This window comes from Rutidosis leptorrhynchoides, chromosome 4 (genome assembly GCF_046630445.1).
Source record: "Rutidosis leptorrhynchoides isolate AG116_Rl617_1_P2 chromosome 4, CSIRO_AGI_Rlap_v1, whole genome shotgun sequence".
NCBI classification, from domain to species: domain Eukaryota; kingdom Viridiplantae; phylum Streptophyta; class Magnoliopsida; order Asterales; family Asteraceae; genus Rutidosis; species Rutidosis leptorrhynchoides.
In genome coordinates, this window is record NC_092336.1 from 460833074 (window position 1) to 460849954 (window position 16881).

Genomic DNA, 16881 nt, shown 5'->3' on the forward strand with positions numbered 1-16881 from the left:
TTTTTAAATGCTTTTGTAATATATATTTTTGGGACTGAGAATACATGCGCTGTTTTATAAATGTTTGACGAAATAGACACAAGTACTCAAAAATTACATTCTATGGTTGGATTATCGAAATCGAATATCGCCCCTTTTAGCTTGGTAACCTAAGAATTAGTGTTTATTATACAACTTTCATGCTGGAAAATGGTATGGAGCCGGTATAATGGTCACTAATTGACGCGAATCCTAAAGGTAGATCTACGGACACCAACACCCCCTATTCTGGAAAATGGAATGCTTTAGTACTTCGTTTTATTATTATACAGACGAGAGGATTCTGTTTTGGGGATATTTTATATGCATCTTGTTAATGTCGGTTACCAGGTGTTCAATTCATATGAATAATTTTTATACACTTGCGAGTGTATGATTGTTTATGAAAATGAAATCTTGTGGTCTATAAAAATGATGGAAATGAATATTGATTATGATAAACTAATGAACTCACCAACCTTTTGGTTGACACTTTTAAGCATGTTTATTCTCAGGTATGAAAGAAATCTTCCGCTGTGCATTTGCTCATTTTAAAGATATTACTTGGAGTCATTCATGGCATATTTCAAAAGACGTTGCATTCAAGTCATTGAGTTCAATAAAGATTATTATTAAGTAAATGACAGATTAGGTCATTATAGTTTGGATATTATGAAATGATATGCATGTCTGTCAACTTTTGATGTAATGAAAGTTTGTCTTTTAAAAATGAATGCAATGTTTGTAAAATGTATCATATAGAGGTCAAATACCTCACAACGTAACCATATGTTATAGTATTTGTCCTTATGGATTTGGACGGGTCACGACAATGCAAACAATCAAGAAATTACTCACATATCAAGGCAACAATCATTTCTAATATTAATAAATCACAAACATCGAACACGAATATTATAATAAATTAATAAAAGAAAAGATAGATGTTACCGAATAATGTCGGCAGAATAACACTTGTATTTCTTCATAATATCCATAGCGTTACAATGCTCGATAGCTTCTACTACTAACTACATACTAATCTCATATTGATCACTAGAGAGCGATAATAGAGAGATAATTATTTTCCTAATCTCTGTACTTTTATCTCTCTAGAATCTAGAGAGGGAAAGTAGAGAGATAGAACTAATCTCCAACTGATCACTAGAGAGCGACAATAGGGAGATATTTTAGAGAGAGAAGTGAAGAAAATGTGTGTTGAAATGGTGGGATGAAGCCCCCATTTATAGAAAATGCTTGGTGGTAAAGTTGTAAATAAGTTGCTGAAAAACCCCTGACAGGCCGTTTGGCAAGCCGTTTGGCAAGGCTGTTTGCCAAGGCAAGCTGTATTTGTTACCCGTTTGCTGGCAGGCTGTTTTTCCTACTGGCAAGCCGTTTTTGCTGGATCGTAACTTGTCTTTCACCGTTTTCGCTCTAGAATCTTCGTTTTAGCTCCGTTTCTGACAATTATTGCACCCACGCGTTCGTAATTAAATATCCTACAACATGATATTAAGTAAATAAACTTTTTCAAAATTTATAAAATAAGTTATTTAAACGCGAGTTAATCGTCTTAGCCAGTTTTGCTCGTTTTTCCTCGTTTTTCCTCGTTTTTCCTCGTTTTTCATCCGTTTTTAGTGATTCTTATAACATAGCCTTTGTAATGACATAATCTATCAAATGGAGCAAATAAATACTTATTTAGATGATAAAGTCAATTGCTTTGTCATAAATGGGGCTAATATCAGGGGTAAAAACGTAACTTTTTGGCCGATATCAAATATCTCACACTTAGACTTTGCTTGTCCTCAAGCAAACCTTTCTTTTATTTTGAGTTCAAGGGTGCTTCTGAGGTTCTATTATTCAAGTGGCGTGTTATTTATTATAAGAGCAAAATCAGACAAACCGTCTTCTAAAATGGTAAAAACTATCTCTGCAAGCATGAGCGGAGGTTACATGACTTGGCTTCCTTACACGGGTCACTCAAATCCCTCAAGTGTTTGGGGTTCCCTATCAATCTATGAAATGAATTCGTTCATATCCAGTCATGCTGCAAGTATTGTCATAAACTTGACCAAGAATCAAATCTACACCGGTTAGATAAGGACGACACTGATCTTCTTCCTAATCATTCTTTCAAGAGGAAGAGCAGGTTTAAAGGTTGTTTGCGGAGAAAAGTGAAGGTTTTGATATGGCAAAAAGGGTGATTTTTGAATTTAGAGAGATTCGATAGATTTCAGTTTTAATGAGGATATACTTTTTCTAGGAAAGATGATACTATATTTTTGTTGAAGAGTTCCTTTAGAGGGTGCCGATTTTCAGTGAAAACTTTGCTTTTTTCTACAATCCTCCTGGATCACAATCTTCATTTTCTTGGAGATATATGCTTTTGAAGACTTTTTATTTTTGAGACTTTGCTAAAAAAAAAATTTTTTTTTTTTTTGTTTTTTTTTTCATATCATATCTTCATAACTTTTCCTATTACTTCTTTTGCACAGAGAGAAAGGTATTTCACAGGAAATGGGTCTTTTTTATAACCTATCAAAAATAGTCTGAAATTTCGGAATTTTTCGACAAGTGTTTGAAGTAAATTTGGTCGATCTATCTCTTTGAATATCTAGATTTTGGAAATAAGAAAGGAAAGAGGGTGGAAAGGGTAACGTATTTGATAGTGAATTTAGGGTGAGTATTTTCTGATTCATCAACTCTTTGGCGTGAGTTGGTCGGTTTGAATGCGTGGAGGGGAAACGGAAACGGATGGTTTTTGTCTTCTCTATTCAGAATGATTTCGAAAGGAGTATCGCACCTACACCACGTATGGTGCTTACTAACCATTGGCCTCGAAATGTATGTCAAGGTCAAGTTCTAACTCTAAATGCTAACATCGGCACTCTCAACGGAAAAGAGAGTGAAGCATTAAAAATGAATGCCTATTGGGCCATTTTTGCGGTGCCTCGCAACAATTATATTGGGTCGATAATGCCTAGTTATGCAATGCTCTTTTAGAGAATCGGTTCATCCTTAAGAAGATTTGTGTCCTCATTTATCTTAATATTAGAACAAACACGCTTGATTTTCGAATGTACTTTTTCAGAAAGTATCATTTAGTCAAAAATTTTGAGGAATTTACGTTGAGGACAAAGAATCTAAATAGTAGGCATACTCGAAACTCTTAGTAAAATTTTAAGTTAAGAACATTTTCCGAGCATCCCATAGCTAATTACGGTGTACTACACCGCTATCCCACACTTAGAGGAACATTGTCCCTAATGTTCATTCTTAAATTTTAAGGAGATAAAATCCCATACTTAGAGTTTGAACATGTCGGAAAATGTATCTAAGCTCAATATTGGGTTGGAATCCCACACTTAGTGATAAGCTTAGGATATGGTATAGTGTAAGGATATAATGAAGCAAAATAAACAAACGAAGAGAATGAAACGAATTACTCCCCTTGGGTGCGGTTGTGAGCTAAGGATCTGAAGGTAGACGGAGTCGGAACCATCTTCTGCTGGATTCGAATCGGTCTTCTTAAAGTGTACTTGAGCTCATTAGGGCGTTCTCATCCTCCATACAACATCCACCAATACTTGAAAAGAAATAATCAACGAGTTTCCTTGTATTTTCATCATTATTCAAAGAGTATCCACCACAGGCATCAATAACTGTCTATTACTTGTAACAATGGAAAAGATCAAACCTAGACAGGTGATTAAGCTTTAGGCCATAGACTTACTTATTTTCATTTTGATGAAAAAGTTATTTGAAAACTTGAGGGTTTCAAAATTAGGTTTTTGAAAATTCAACAAATCAGTGTATGACTAAAAAGTTTAATCCCACACTTAAAGTGTTGACTGCCTTTCATTTTAAGACTTTTGAAATATTGTAATTAATTCACTTAAGCCCAAGACAAGTAGGAGAAGTGAATTCGTCCTAAGAAACGTTGAAAATTTTATTTTAAGTTTCACTTTTCACTTTATTTACTTAACCTAATTATCCTAATCTAACTACTACTAAAGCTATAGAAAAATAAACACACTAGTTGCCTCCCGAGAAGCGCTTGCTTTTGTTTGAGTCACGAGCCTAACTCTAGCCTTATTTCTTAGGAAATCTAGGAGGCCCCCTTGCATCCATCAGTAGACACAAGAGGTAATATTGGAACATACTAATGAGATTGAAGCGGACATAGAATAAGGTATGTCCAATGAAAAGAGAAGGTGGTTTGAGGTGAATGCTTTGTTTAACCTGAGGTATAACAAATCTATCAACTTATTTTACCTCCTTTGTTCGAATGGGATGGTCAAAGGGGTCCTCATCACTCCATGATGTGTATACCATTATGTACCAGAGTGATGGTTTATAGGGTAGCCCTGATGCAAAACCTGTCATTCTTCTTTGTGACTTCGGGTTGGTTGTAATGTTGTACTCTAAGGATGGAGGTGGGACGATGTCCATTGACGTCTCCAATGTAGTAGCAACATTAACAACTACTTCGGTGCTAGAATCCTCCATTTCTTTATTCTCATCCGGGCTTTCCATTTCAATTTCTTCATCCACCTCCTCGTCACTCTGGTCGGGAGATTCGAGTATAATTGGTTCAGAGATTCTAGAATGAAATCCTCTTCAGTCATTAAAAGATCAAAATAAGGTGGGAGTGAAGATTGGGTTGGTGTGGAGTGGTTATTTTTCTTGTCTTCTACTTCTATCTTCTTCTCTTCATTCTCGGAATAAGAGGTGACTTTCCCAGTGGAGATGGTATTTATTTCGCCGTTCCCATCAGAAGGACATATAGACTTGTCGATCGTGAAAGTGACCTCTTCTCCATAGGCTCTCAAGGTGATAGTCCGTGAATAAACGTCAACGATCGATGTGGTTGTATTCATGAAAGGCCTTCCTAAGATGATAGGGGTTTTCATATCTTCTTTATAGTCCATAACCACAAAGTCGGTCGGAAAAAGGAATTTATCGACCTAAACCATGACGTTCTCAGCTATTCCCTTAGGATATCTAGTGGATTAGTCAGCTAGTTGGAAGCTCATTTTGGTAGGGTTAAGGTTTCAAATTTTGAGTCTCTGGAACAGTGAGTAGGGCATGAGACTGATGCTGGCACCAAGGTCAGCGAGAGAATAGATGGTACCAGATTGGTATATAGAACAAGGAAGGGTAAATCGTCCGATATCTCCTAGTTTTTCAGGAAGAGTATTAAAGAGAATGGATGAACAATCCGCGTTGAGCGGGACATTGGGTACTTCGGGTACCTTATCCTTGGTTGATAGGATTTTCCTAAAATACTTCTTACTATGAGGATTTTTAGACACGGTGTCCAAAAATTTACCGTCAAGCTTGAAATATTTCATCTTTTTATGTCTTTGCTTGAGACGGCTCGGGAATGAAATGGGTGCTTTCCCAGTAGGTTTGGGTGATGACTCAATGACTACTACAGAACGGGTGAAGGTTGGCTATGTGCCACCTTTGAGTCATTTTGGGATAACCTAGAGAATTGAGACTTTGATTTAGCTGGCTTATTTGATTTTCAAGACTACTCAAGTGATTAGTCATGACTAAGTCAGCTGCGTCTTGTCTTGTTGTGATCATGTTGATGATTCGCAGTACGACATCATCTGGACTAGTCTCTGGTGAGGTAGTGGGTTTGTTAGGTTAGTTGTGCGGATGATCTAGGTTCTTATTAGAGTAGACAACAGAGTCCTCACATTCAGCCTTGTATACCTTGGCCGGATGTGGGTCAGTACAATTCTGGCATAATTGCACTCGAGACATATGTTGCGGGAGTTTCTTTAGCTCCCCGGCCTCTTTAGTGAGGTTTTCTATTTGGCCCGAGAGAAATTTGATGGTTTTATTTTCGATAGGATCGAAGGCGGAAAGCGGTGTTGCTGATGAAATGTGCTCTTCCGTGTTCCAATCGTGATCGTGCATAGTCATCACCTCGATCAATCTTCAGGCCTCGTCAGCAGTGAAGTTCATGAAGTTACCTTGAGAAACAGCATTAAGAGTAGACTTATTGTTCTGATTCAGACCTTCGTGGAAGGTCAAAATTTGAACAGAGCTCTCAAGACGGTGGTTCGGGCATCTTCGAAGCAAATGTTTGAATCTTTCCCATGCAGTGTAGATTGATTCATCATAGGCTTGTTGAAAGTTTACGATATCGTTCCTAAGTCTGATTTGTTTTGATGGGGGAAAGTACTTGATTAAGAAAGTTGTTTCCATTTCCTCCCATGAGGTGATAGAGTTGTGTTCTAACCCCTCGAACCAGGTTTTTACATGAAGAGTTAAGGAATAGGGGAATAGATACAAACGAACTACATCTTGTTAGGGATGGCAAAAATGCCCGAACCCGACGGGGGAAACCAAAACCCTACATAATTGGGCCGGGTCTCATCCGGGTCTACGGGTGTCGGGCCGGGCATGGGATTGATTTTCAAAAGATATTCGGGTTCGGGTTCTGGTCTGGGTTTAAATAAAGACTCGTCTACCCGGCTCGTTTACCCGACCCGTATACCCGCATAATAATAACAATAATAATTAAAAATGAATAATAACAAAAATTAAATTAAAAAATATGTTGATTACAAGGTCAATATAAATTTATATATTTATTTATCATCTATCAACTTCACATTTTCATCTGCATTCAAATCAAGAATCTGATTTATAAGAATATTTAAAAATTGATAGTGATAATAATCGAAAATAGGAAGTAATATATACTGTACAAATATACACATATAAATAAAGCAGATAATTTACAGAGTTATAGATTGTATATGCTTTTGGTAATGTATTTATTTGCTAAAAAAATGAAAAAAAAAAAGTAAACGGGTACCCGTTTACCCGCGGGTAAACTCGTTTACCCGCTAGTTAATAAACCCGTTTACCCGTCGGTTATTTGGTCCGGGTTTGGGAGTAGTTTTCCTTATCGGGTCCGGGTCCGGAATTACTCAAATCCGGCCCAAACCCGGCCCGATGCCATCCCTACATCTTGTTCAACCCTGTTTTCCTTATATGAGTTGGATAAGGAGAGGAATCTATCCAAGTGAGAGTTGGGACCATCAATTGGTAAGCCATGGAACTGGTGATGGTTCTGAATGATTTGTATAATGCTATGCTTAAGCACAAAAGACGCTATGTTAACCTCTGGATAGAGTATCGGTCCTCCTCGTCCTTCTAACGAGGGTTTGGTGATGTCAGCGAGAGTGATGCGTGTGGCCATCGTCGAACTATCAGCAGGTAAGTGTGGATCTCGTCGGATGGGTGCAATGTATGAAATCAGATAGCAGAAAGGATGTGTCAGAAGAATTCTAAGTGGTCTAAGTAAGTTAAACCATCCTAAAGGTTCACTAATAAGGAAGTCCATTTTAAAGTTTTGTTAATTAATCTAAATTAAGCTAATATTATCTAACCTAACTACGGTAAACTAGTAACTTCTGACAAAGCTAGTCTTAGTCAAAAGGGTCTCTTAAAAACTAACTAATCTAAACAGGCTCTAAATCGTACTACCGCTCCCAGGAAGCGGCGCCAAAATTAACTCTACCTATGATATGCCCGAATCGGACAATTTATTTATGCGGTGTCGTTAGGTCGTAAAATGTCAATTCATGATATCAACAGAATATGTTGATTGTTTAATTTATATATGCTGGGCCTAAATCTATTATTCCTTCCTATGGGTTAGCAAGGGCAAATATGACCTAGGGTCGTTCCTTGAGCGGTCGAATTTGAAATGGAGTTTATTCAGATAATTTAGTAATTAAGATGGGTTTGTACACAATTTAGTATCTAAGACTAGTGGCCAGGTATAACTTGTGTGGAGAGACAGGATCCTTTTAGTCCCAATAAATTGGCGACTGTTCAGAAAATCCAACAACCAAGTCCAACCGGTTTATTGTAGACACCACTTTTATCCGGAATATCAAATTGTATAAAGGCGATAGTTGGGTTGATTTGATTTATAATTGTATTTAAAATATTAAAACATTATAATTAAAATAAGCTAGCTAGCATGCAACAGCTAAGGACAGAGAAGACGTGGTTCACCATGATTTAAGATAACGTAGTGTCAGGATGATTGCGAGACACTCATTGGATAGATATACCATGGTATAAACACTAGATTCCCTACTAATTGATTTCTCTATTAGCATGTCAAAAGGAACTAGGCTATCGTGATTCTGATCGGATGGACTATGCTCAACTCCCGACGCTTTATCTGGTTTAAGGATATAAGCGGCCCATCTTGGATGCAATGCATACCTTGGGTGCACGAATAAAGTAGCATAGCCATATTATATATATATATATATATATATATATATATATATATATATATATATATATATATATATATATATATATATATATATATATCCAACCTTTCTTAACACCTTAGTGTATCACCCAAGTGAGTACCCAAGTGAGTGGTTATGATTGTGTTTCGAATTCTTTTTTGTCAATGGTTTGGTAAAATCTAAGGGTTTGTAGACAAATTAGAACATCTGATAGTTCTCAATTATCCTTAAAGATTTATAAGCTTAGTTTGTATTGTAGTGCGTAAATTCCCATTTATGATTTAAATCAGCCCTTACTTAAATCTACCCAATAAATCCCTTAGTTATTCACCATGTAGTACACCTATAGTGGTTCCATAGCTTCTAACCTTGATCATGCTTAAGTGGTCCTATAGTACATCAACATTGTACTCTACTTTTTCAATAGTATTTCCTCCAGTCGTATACTCTTGACCATTGTCTTGATCTAGTCCTACGATAATCCTCATGTACTTTATAGTATTTCCAATGGGTTCATACCTTGACTAATGTATAAACACTGTTGGGGTGTATTGGGATGAATATCGTATGAATGTATGAATATCTATGAAGATTTATATGAATATTGAGAGGAAAAGTCAATTAGTGAAGATTGACTTTTCCACAACTCTCTTCAACTCTTTTAGGTGCTTTGGCTATGTGTTTAAATGGCTCACTTCTAAGGGTGCCTTGTGGAATATTTATAGCCCTCTTCAATATCCCACCATTACAAGGCTTAGCACACAATATATGCAATTCTCGGGGTCCTAACAATCTCCCCATTTGCATTGATTGTGTGCAAAATTTAACAACCTTACTAATTACATACAAAAAATCTAAAACTACTAATCTAGTCTTCGATTTATGAATGTTGCCGTTGTTGAGATCTTGAATTTCTTGAATTCTGGAGCTTCAACGGACATCTTGAGAATCTTCTTCGAATTTGCAAGTTGCTGAAGATCTCGTACTTTCCCTTATATCTCCCCCTCAAATGTGATTAACTCTTAAGCATATTTTGATATGAGAGGGAAAGGGTATCACAGCCTACGCAAAGATAATTGGATTTGAAACATCATGCATAGCTCCCCCTTAACTAATGCAGAAACTTAATCAAGGTATCAGAGTCAGGAATCGTGGTAAGCATGTGTTCACTCCCCCTAGAAAGAATAACTGGTGCTCCCCCTGGAAGTAAGAACACTTTCTCCCCCTTGACAAGTTACGTCGGTCAAGATATGATGTTTAACATCTCTTTGAAGATCGGGTCCCATACAGAAGTATATGGAAACTGTAGTGAAGTCAAATCATCTTCGGTTGAAATACCGTTTGTAGGTATCATCAATTGCATCTATGGATGCTTCACTCCACTTTGTTGGGACACTTGGTTTAGCTTTTGAGAATAGTTCAGGTGGCACTGAAGGGAATGATGTTTTAGCCATATTCACGGATCTTGGCTTAAACTTGAGCAACTCTTGAAAAGAGTATTTGGTTATCGTTGAAGAAACGGGTGTGTTGCCAGCTTTGATTGATACTTGTTTCAGAAACTGAAGCTTTGAGGTTTGAGAAACAAGGTCAACTTTGGTGCGAGGGGTTTTTCTTGGACCTATGGATGACTTCTTGGTTTTGTGTGGAAACCAACCATATTGATCGCGATAACCCGTAATTTCTTAATTCTCCCTGTATGTGGTTTTCAGAAACGGACGATTCATGTTGGTCTCATAACCTGAATAAACCTTTTTGCTTGAGGAAAATGTTGTCTTAGGTTTAGAAGGTGTAGGAGGAGTGGATTCCGTCTTGATGACTTTCTTCTCAACCTTTTGAGGAGAATCTGGAATCGTAGTCGTTGATTTATCCACTACTGATATTAGATCAGTATTAACTCCTAGTGACACCATTTTAGGTTTCAGAATTGGTGTTCATTTAACATCTAACTCCTTTTGTAACTCAGAGATGCGTTTCTCAAAGTCACGAGTTAATGTTCGATTTTGAATCCGAACATGATCAAGATCATCGTGAAGTTGAAGAATGATCTTTGAATCAAGCTCACGTTCCTTGGAAAGTATTAGTTTTTCAACAACCTGTGAACGAAGATCCTGAATGATGTGAGCGGTACTCTCATCTTTTTCTTTCAAAGTCTTTGCTTGACTCTCTAAGTCACTTTGAAGAGTAGTCACTTTCTTTTGAAGCTTTTCAGATTCTGATTTACTATATGCAACGAGAGATTCCAATTCTTTGATTTGAGCTTGCAACTTGGAAATCTCTGAAGATGTCGTTTGATCTTCTTATTCTCTCATCTGTTGAAGTTCTGTTTGAAGTTGTTGATGAAGTTTGTGTTGTATAAAGATACAATTGGCACGTGTACTTCCATAGATGATGGTTCTTCAATAGATGATGGTTCTTGTAGAGTCATTAACAAAGCAATTGACTCAAGTTGAGTAGCTTTTGTTGCTTCCACATATTTGATAAAAGCACATTCTGCGGGAGTGTTGTAATAATATGAACATCTCTTGTCCTGATGATTGAATCGTTCAATGAAATTCGGTTTCGGAGGTAAATCTTGTGTAACACGCGTCATTATCACGAAATGTTGAATAATATCAAGAATTATCGCCTTTTCTCCCCCTCAAAATATGATTCCGGTGAATCAAATTTTGTTTTTGGATGTTTCGTTAGCTTTCGTTAAGTTTTCGTTAACTTTGAAGTGCTGAAAATTGTTGCACAGTTAGTCCAGATTTGGTAAGGACTGATATGGCAAGGAATCAGATTCTGTAAAGGACTAAAATTGTCAAATAAGCCCTCAGATTCGATATGGGACTTGTCTTGCAAAAGATTGAAACCTTTCAGGGACTATAAGTGAAAAATTGTCTCCTGATTATACTTGGGCTTATAGATTTGGTAAGTGGTTGGGTTTATTAGATTCGGTAAGCCCAACTAAGCAAATCAGGCCAAAATGAGATTCGGTAAGTGTTGGGCCTAATAATAGATTCGGTAGCCCAATTAACACCTTAAACAAATCCAATTAACAGTCCTCCAATACCGAATCAGTAACTGATCCAATGACCAAAGCTAATACCGAGATCTCTTTACCGAAGCAGATTCAGATGCAATACTGAATATTATACCGAGTATCCAACAGTTTCAATGTGAATACCTAATGTGTTCTTCAAGAGGATGAACATTAAAATTCAATTCATCAATCAGTTAAAATTGAACCTTGAAATTGATTAGAATATGTCATTAAAGTAGCGATTAAGGCATTGGATGTCAGATTCAAAGCCAAAACTTCACTAAAAATCCAGAATCGTCATGAACAGTGGCATTTTTCACAAAGAACACCAAATTTTGAATTCGAGATTTAGCAAGTTTCAAATCGAAATTCCTTCACCAAAAATTCTTTGTGTAGTGACCCATCATAATCCATCTGGATGAATACATTACATTTGGTTACATCGCGAGGTACTTGACCTCTATATGATACATTTTACAAACATTGCATTCGTTTTTAAAAGACAAACTTTCATTACATCGGAAGTTGATGGCATGCATACCATTTCATAATATATCCAACTATAATTGACTTAATAATAATCTTGATGAACTCAAGGACTCGAATGCAACGTCTTTTGAAATATGTCATCAATGACTCCAAGTAATATCTCTAAAATGAGCAAATGCACAGCGGAAGATTTCTTTCATACCTGAGAATAAACATGCTTTAAAGTGTCAACCAAAAGGTTGGTGAGTTCATTAGTTTATCATAAATAATCATTTCATAATTTTAATAGACCACAAGATTTCATATTTCCATTTCTCATAATAAACATCCCATACATAGAGATAAAAATCATTTATGTGGATTGAACACCTGGTAATCGACATTAACAAGATGCATATAGAATATCCCCATCATTCTGGGACTCCCTTCGGACATGATAATTTCGAAGTACTAAAGCAGTTCAAATTCTCTGACTGGGGCTTGTTAGTGCCCATAGATCTATCTTTAGGATTCGCGTCAATTAGGGTGTATGTTCCCTAATTCTTAGATTACCAGACTAAAAGGGGCATATTCGATTTCGATCATTCAACCATATAATGTAGTTTCAATTACTTGTGTCTATTTCGTCAAACATTTATAAAAGCGCATGCATTCTCAGTCCCAAAAATATATATATTGCAAAAGCATTTAAAAAGGGAGCAAATGAAACTCACCATACTGTATTTTGTAGTAAAAATACATATGACGGCATTGAACAAGTGTAGGGCTGGCCTTAGATTCACGAACCTATATCATTTGTATATTTATTAATACATATATTTGTAATCGAATAAGTTTATATATTATTATTAGTGATGTACTTGTTATATTTAATAATTTATAGGTTTTATTAATTATTTATATATTTTCATCTAATATATATATATAATTATTAATATAGTTAAGTTATGTAATTTAATTATAATTTTATACCTATACTCTTTATTTTAATATTTATAATCTTAACAACGTCATCTAAAAACTTTTATTTTCATAAATAATATTAGCTTAATAATAATGATATAGATAATACTTGATAATAATAATAATAATAATATAAATAATAATAATAATAATAATAATAATAATAATAATAATAATAATAATAATAATAATAATAATAATAATAATAGTTTTAATGATAACAAAATATTAATTTTTGTAACAAGGATAATAATGATAATAGTTTTTAATAATACCAATATTATTAATGATAATCATACTAATACTAATGATGATAATATCAATAATATTTTGTTGATAATAACAATAATACTAATAATTATGAAATGATACTTATGATAATATTAGTAATAATACTTATAATAAAGTTTCAAAGCTGTGCTTTACGTACATATATAATAAATTTCATACTTATTCTTAATATTATGTATTGTCAATACTGATGATTTTATCTCTATTAATATCATACTTATCGTACTCATAATCCTAATATCATCCAAAAAATTTAATATTACAATTATTAACATGTACATATATTCACTTTAGTTATATTCATTATCTTTTATATTCAATAATTTATAATAATAATAGTAGTAATAATATTAATGATAATAGTAATAATAATAATTTAATGATATTAATGATAATAAAATTTCATCTTTGCATCATCACTTAATTATAAGTTTAACCATCTTTATAAACATATTTATATTAATAATCTATATATATATATATATATATATATATATATATATATATATATATATATATATATATATATATATATATATATATATATATATATATATATATATGTATAATCATAATTTTAATTAATAATTATTCTCACTTATTCATTATCATAATAATAATCATAAATACAACAACAACAACAACAACAACAACAACAACAGCAATAACAACAACAACAACAACAACAATAATAATAATAATAATAACAACAATAATAATAATAATAATAATAATAATAATAATAATAATAATAATAATAATAATAATAATAATAATAATAATAATAATAATAATAATAACAATAACAATAACAATAATAATAATAATAATAATAATAATAATAATAATAATAATAATAATAATAATAATAATAATAATAATAATAATAATAATAATAATAATAATAATAATAATAATAATAATAGACAAATATGACTACCTTAAAAATCAAGCTTTAAAAAAATACGTTATTGCCCGGACTCGAACCCGCGACCACCCGCTCACACAAAAACACAATCAACCATCCTGCTACATCTATTTTTCTGATATAATCTACACCCAAATTTTATTTAAACCGTTCCTGTTTATCTCCTATCTTCTTCTTCATAATTCAAACGACCAAAAGTAAATCAAAATCATAACAGCTGGATATTTTGATTGACATAATATTTGTAATTGAAACAGAAATGATCTCTAGTAATAGATTGAATTAATTGGAACAAAAATAATTAACCAGCTGTAAAATCAGTTCGTGAAGAACACACTTGAACTCAAAATCAAACTCGAATTTTTAGAAGGTTTTAGACCAAGCTTACAACACGAATTATGTTTTAAATCACACCTAGAAACTATTGGAGACTTCAATTGATCTTAAAACATAACAGAAAAATCGAATTTTACTAAGAACAGATTGGTTGACTTTTTGAAAATTAACTTTGACCTCAAAATTCTTACTCAATACTAAAAATTAAGGTTTGAAACTTTCCAGAAAGTTTAAATGAAGGATTTAGAATAGAACTACATTAATAGAATTTGAAATTAAACTCAAATTCGATGTTTTAGAAAAATGTATGAAGAACGGGGGTCGACTTGTGTTTTTCTATTTAATTTACGAATTATTGTGAGGATTGAATTACTCTGAGTCATTTAGTGGATTGTACTAATTATAATTGTTCCTAATTTGTTTGCATTAGCTGGATTAGGTCGCGTAATCAAATCAGACAGGAAGTACCATCACTCTGTATTAGATGAAATAAAAAAATAAAACAGATAGGTACTCTCAACTGAATTCTTGGATGTTATGGTGATTTAATTCGTGATTGGTACTGGATTTAGAAATAGGAATCAATCATCTACAGTTTCTGAAAAGGATATGAAACAGAATACGTTTTTATATGTGTATAATTTGTGTATAACCATATATATATACATCTTTAGCTGTATATGCATTTATTTATATAAACATATATATATATATATATATATATATATATATATATATATATATATATATATATATATATATATAACTGATTTTATATAGCTGGATATCGATTATCTCTATATCATAATAATATTAATTATGCAAACATTAATTTTAATAATAGTAATGGAACTAATAATAATAAATATATATAATCTTGATACTAATAAAAATGATAATAATCCTATTATTAATGTTAATAATAATAAAATGTATTGTTTTCTAATAAATATTAATTATAATAGCACTAATAATAATTATATCAAATATAATAATATTATATATTAATAAAGATATTAACTATAAAATGGTAATGATATCCTTATTCATAATTCATAATACTAATAATAATACTAAATATGATGATATTAATATTATTAATGATAATAATAATATTAATAATAATAATAATTTATACATATCAAATCTCATATTCGTACCATAATATTATTAATACTGATATTTATAATAATGATAATAATAATAAAAATAATAGTATTATTATAATAATTATATTTTAACTTGTGGTTTAATACTTTACTATTAAATAGTACTAATTATGTAATATTTAATAATTAGATAATATATACATATAATATTTATATCTTTTATATATATTCCACTATACATAATAAATATTTACAAAAATATTTTATATATATATATATATATATATATATATATATATATATATATATAGTTTTAATTTAATAATCACTTAGTTATGTTATTTTATATTTTTGATTTCAATTGATTAATATATACATTATTAACTCAAAATTTTATATATGCACTTATATTTATATTTATATAAATATTTACATAATTATTTATACACAATTGTTCGTGAATCGTCGGGAGTAGTCAAAGGGCAATTGCATTCATGTAAACTGTTCCAAAGTTTTCTAGACTTAACATTACAGACTTTGCTTATCATGTCAGAATCATGTAAAGATTAAGTTTAAATTTGGTCGGAAATTTTTGGGTCGTCACACTTTGAATCCTTCCACAAGCACTCGACAATCCATAAAAATTGCTAAAACATCCATATTCGTTCAAACCAAAACGTTGACTACAAAGAACAAAGTTTGACTTTCTCGAATTCGGACTTGATTCTTTGAATTAGAAGCTGTAATTTGACAAATAGCACAACGAGATGAATTAGAAACGTTCTGTAATTTTAGATTTCTGTATTTCATTACGAATTGATTCAGAATGATCGATTTTATTGTGTTTGGTTAAAAAAGAAACACGTTAATTAGTTGTTGTTAATATGTTCCGAACGATCTCGAAAGCTAGGAATCGGATATTAAACACTTTTCCGATCTCAGATCTTGCAGGGAAGCATGAATCGATGATGTTGATGAATAAGATTCGGTATGTGTTAATCTGATGTACAGTTCGTGAAATTGATGTTGATATTGATGAAGATAATCTGAAGTTTGAAGATGATGAAGGTGCTATGTATCGATCTGATGATGTAGATCCGATATTGTTGAAGATAGATACGGTTTTTTTCTTATTTTGATCGATGAATATGTTAGAGATGAGAGACAGATCGATGATGATAGATGTATCTGTATTCGGTACAGTAAAACAACGGGATATAGAAGATAGGGATCTATGATGTCTTCCAATTGAATAATTTTCTTGTTTAACTTTGAAAGTGTGGGTTTATGTTGGTTTTTTAAATCAGAAAGATCTTTTTCTAAGAATTGAACTTTTTTCGCAAGACGTTCTGATTTTAGATGATAATCAGTCCTTTCGACTTTAATTGGATAAATATTATTTTTAAGATCTTCCAACTCAAA

At 32.5% G+C, this 16881-nt stretch overlaps 1 non-coding gene across 1 annotated transcript; it reads left to right on the forward strand.

The window, feature by feature from the left end:
- Positions 1–6088: 6088 nt before the first annotated feature.
- On the forward strand, positions 6089–6195 carry LOC139846134 (small nucleolar RNA R71). Its single transcript, XR_011758874.1, has one exon. It is a non-coding gene; the product is annotated as a small nucleolar RNA R71 (small nucleolar RNA).
- The last annotated feature ends 10686 nt before the right edge of the window (positions 6196–16881 follow it).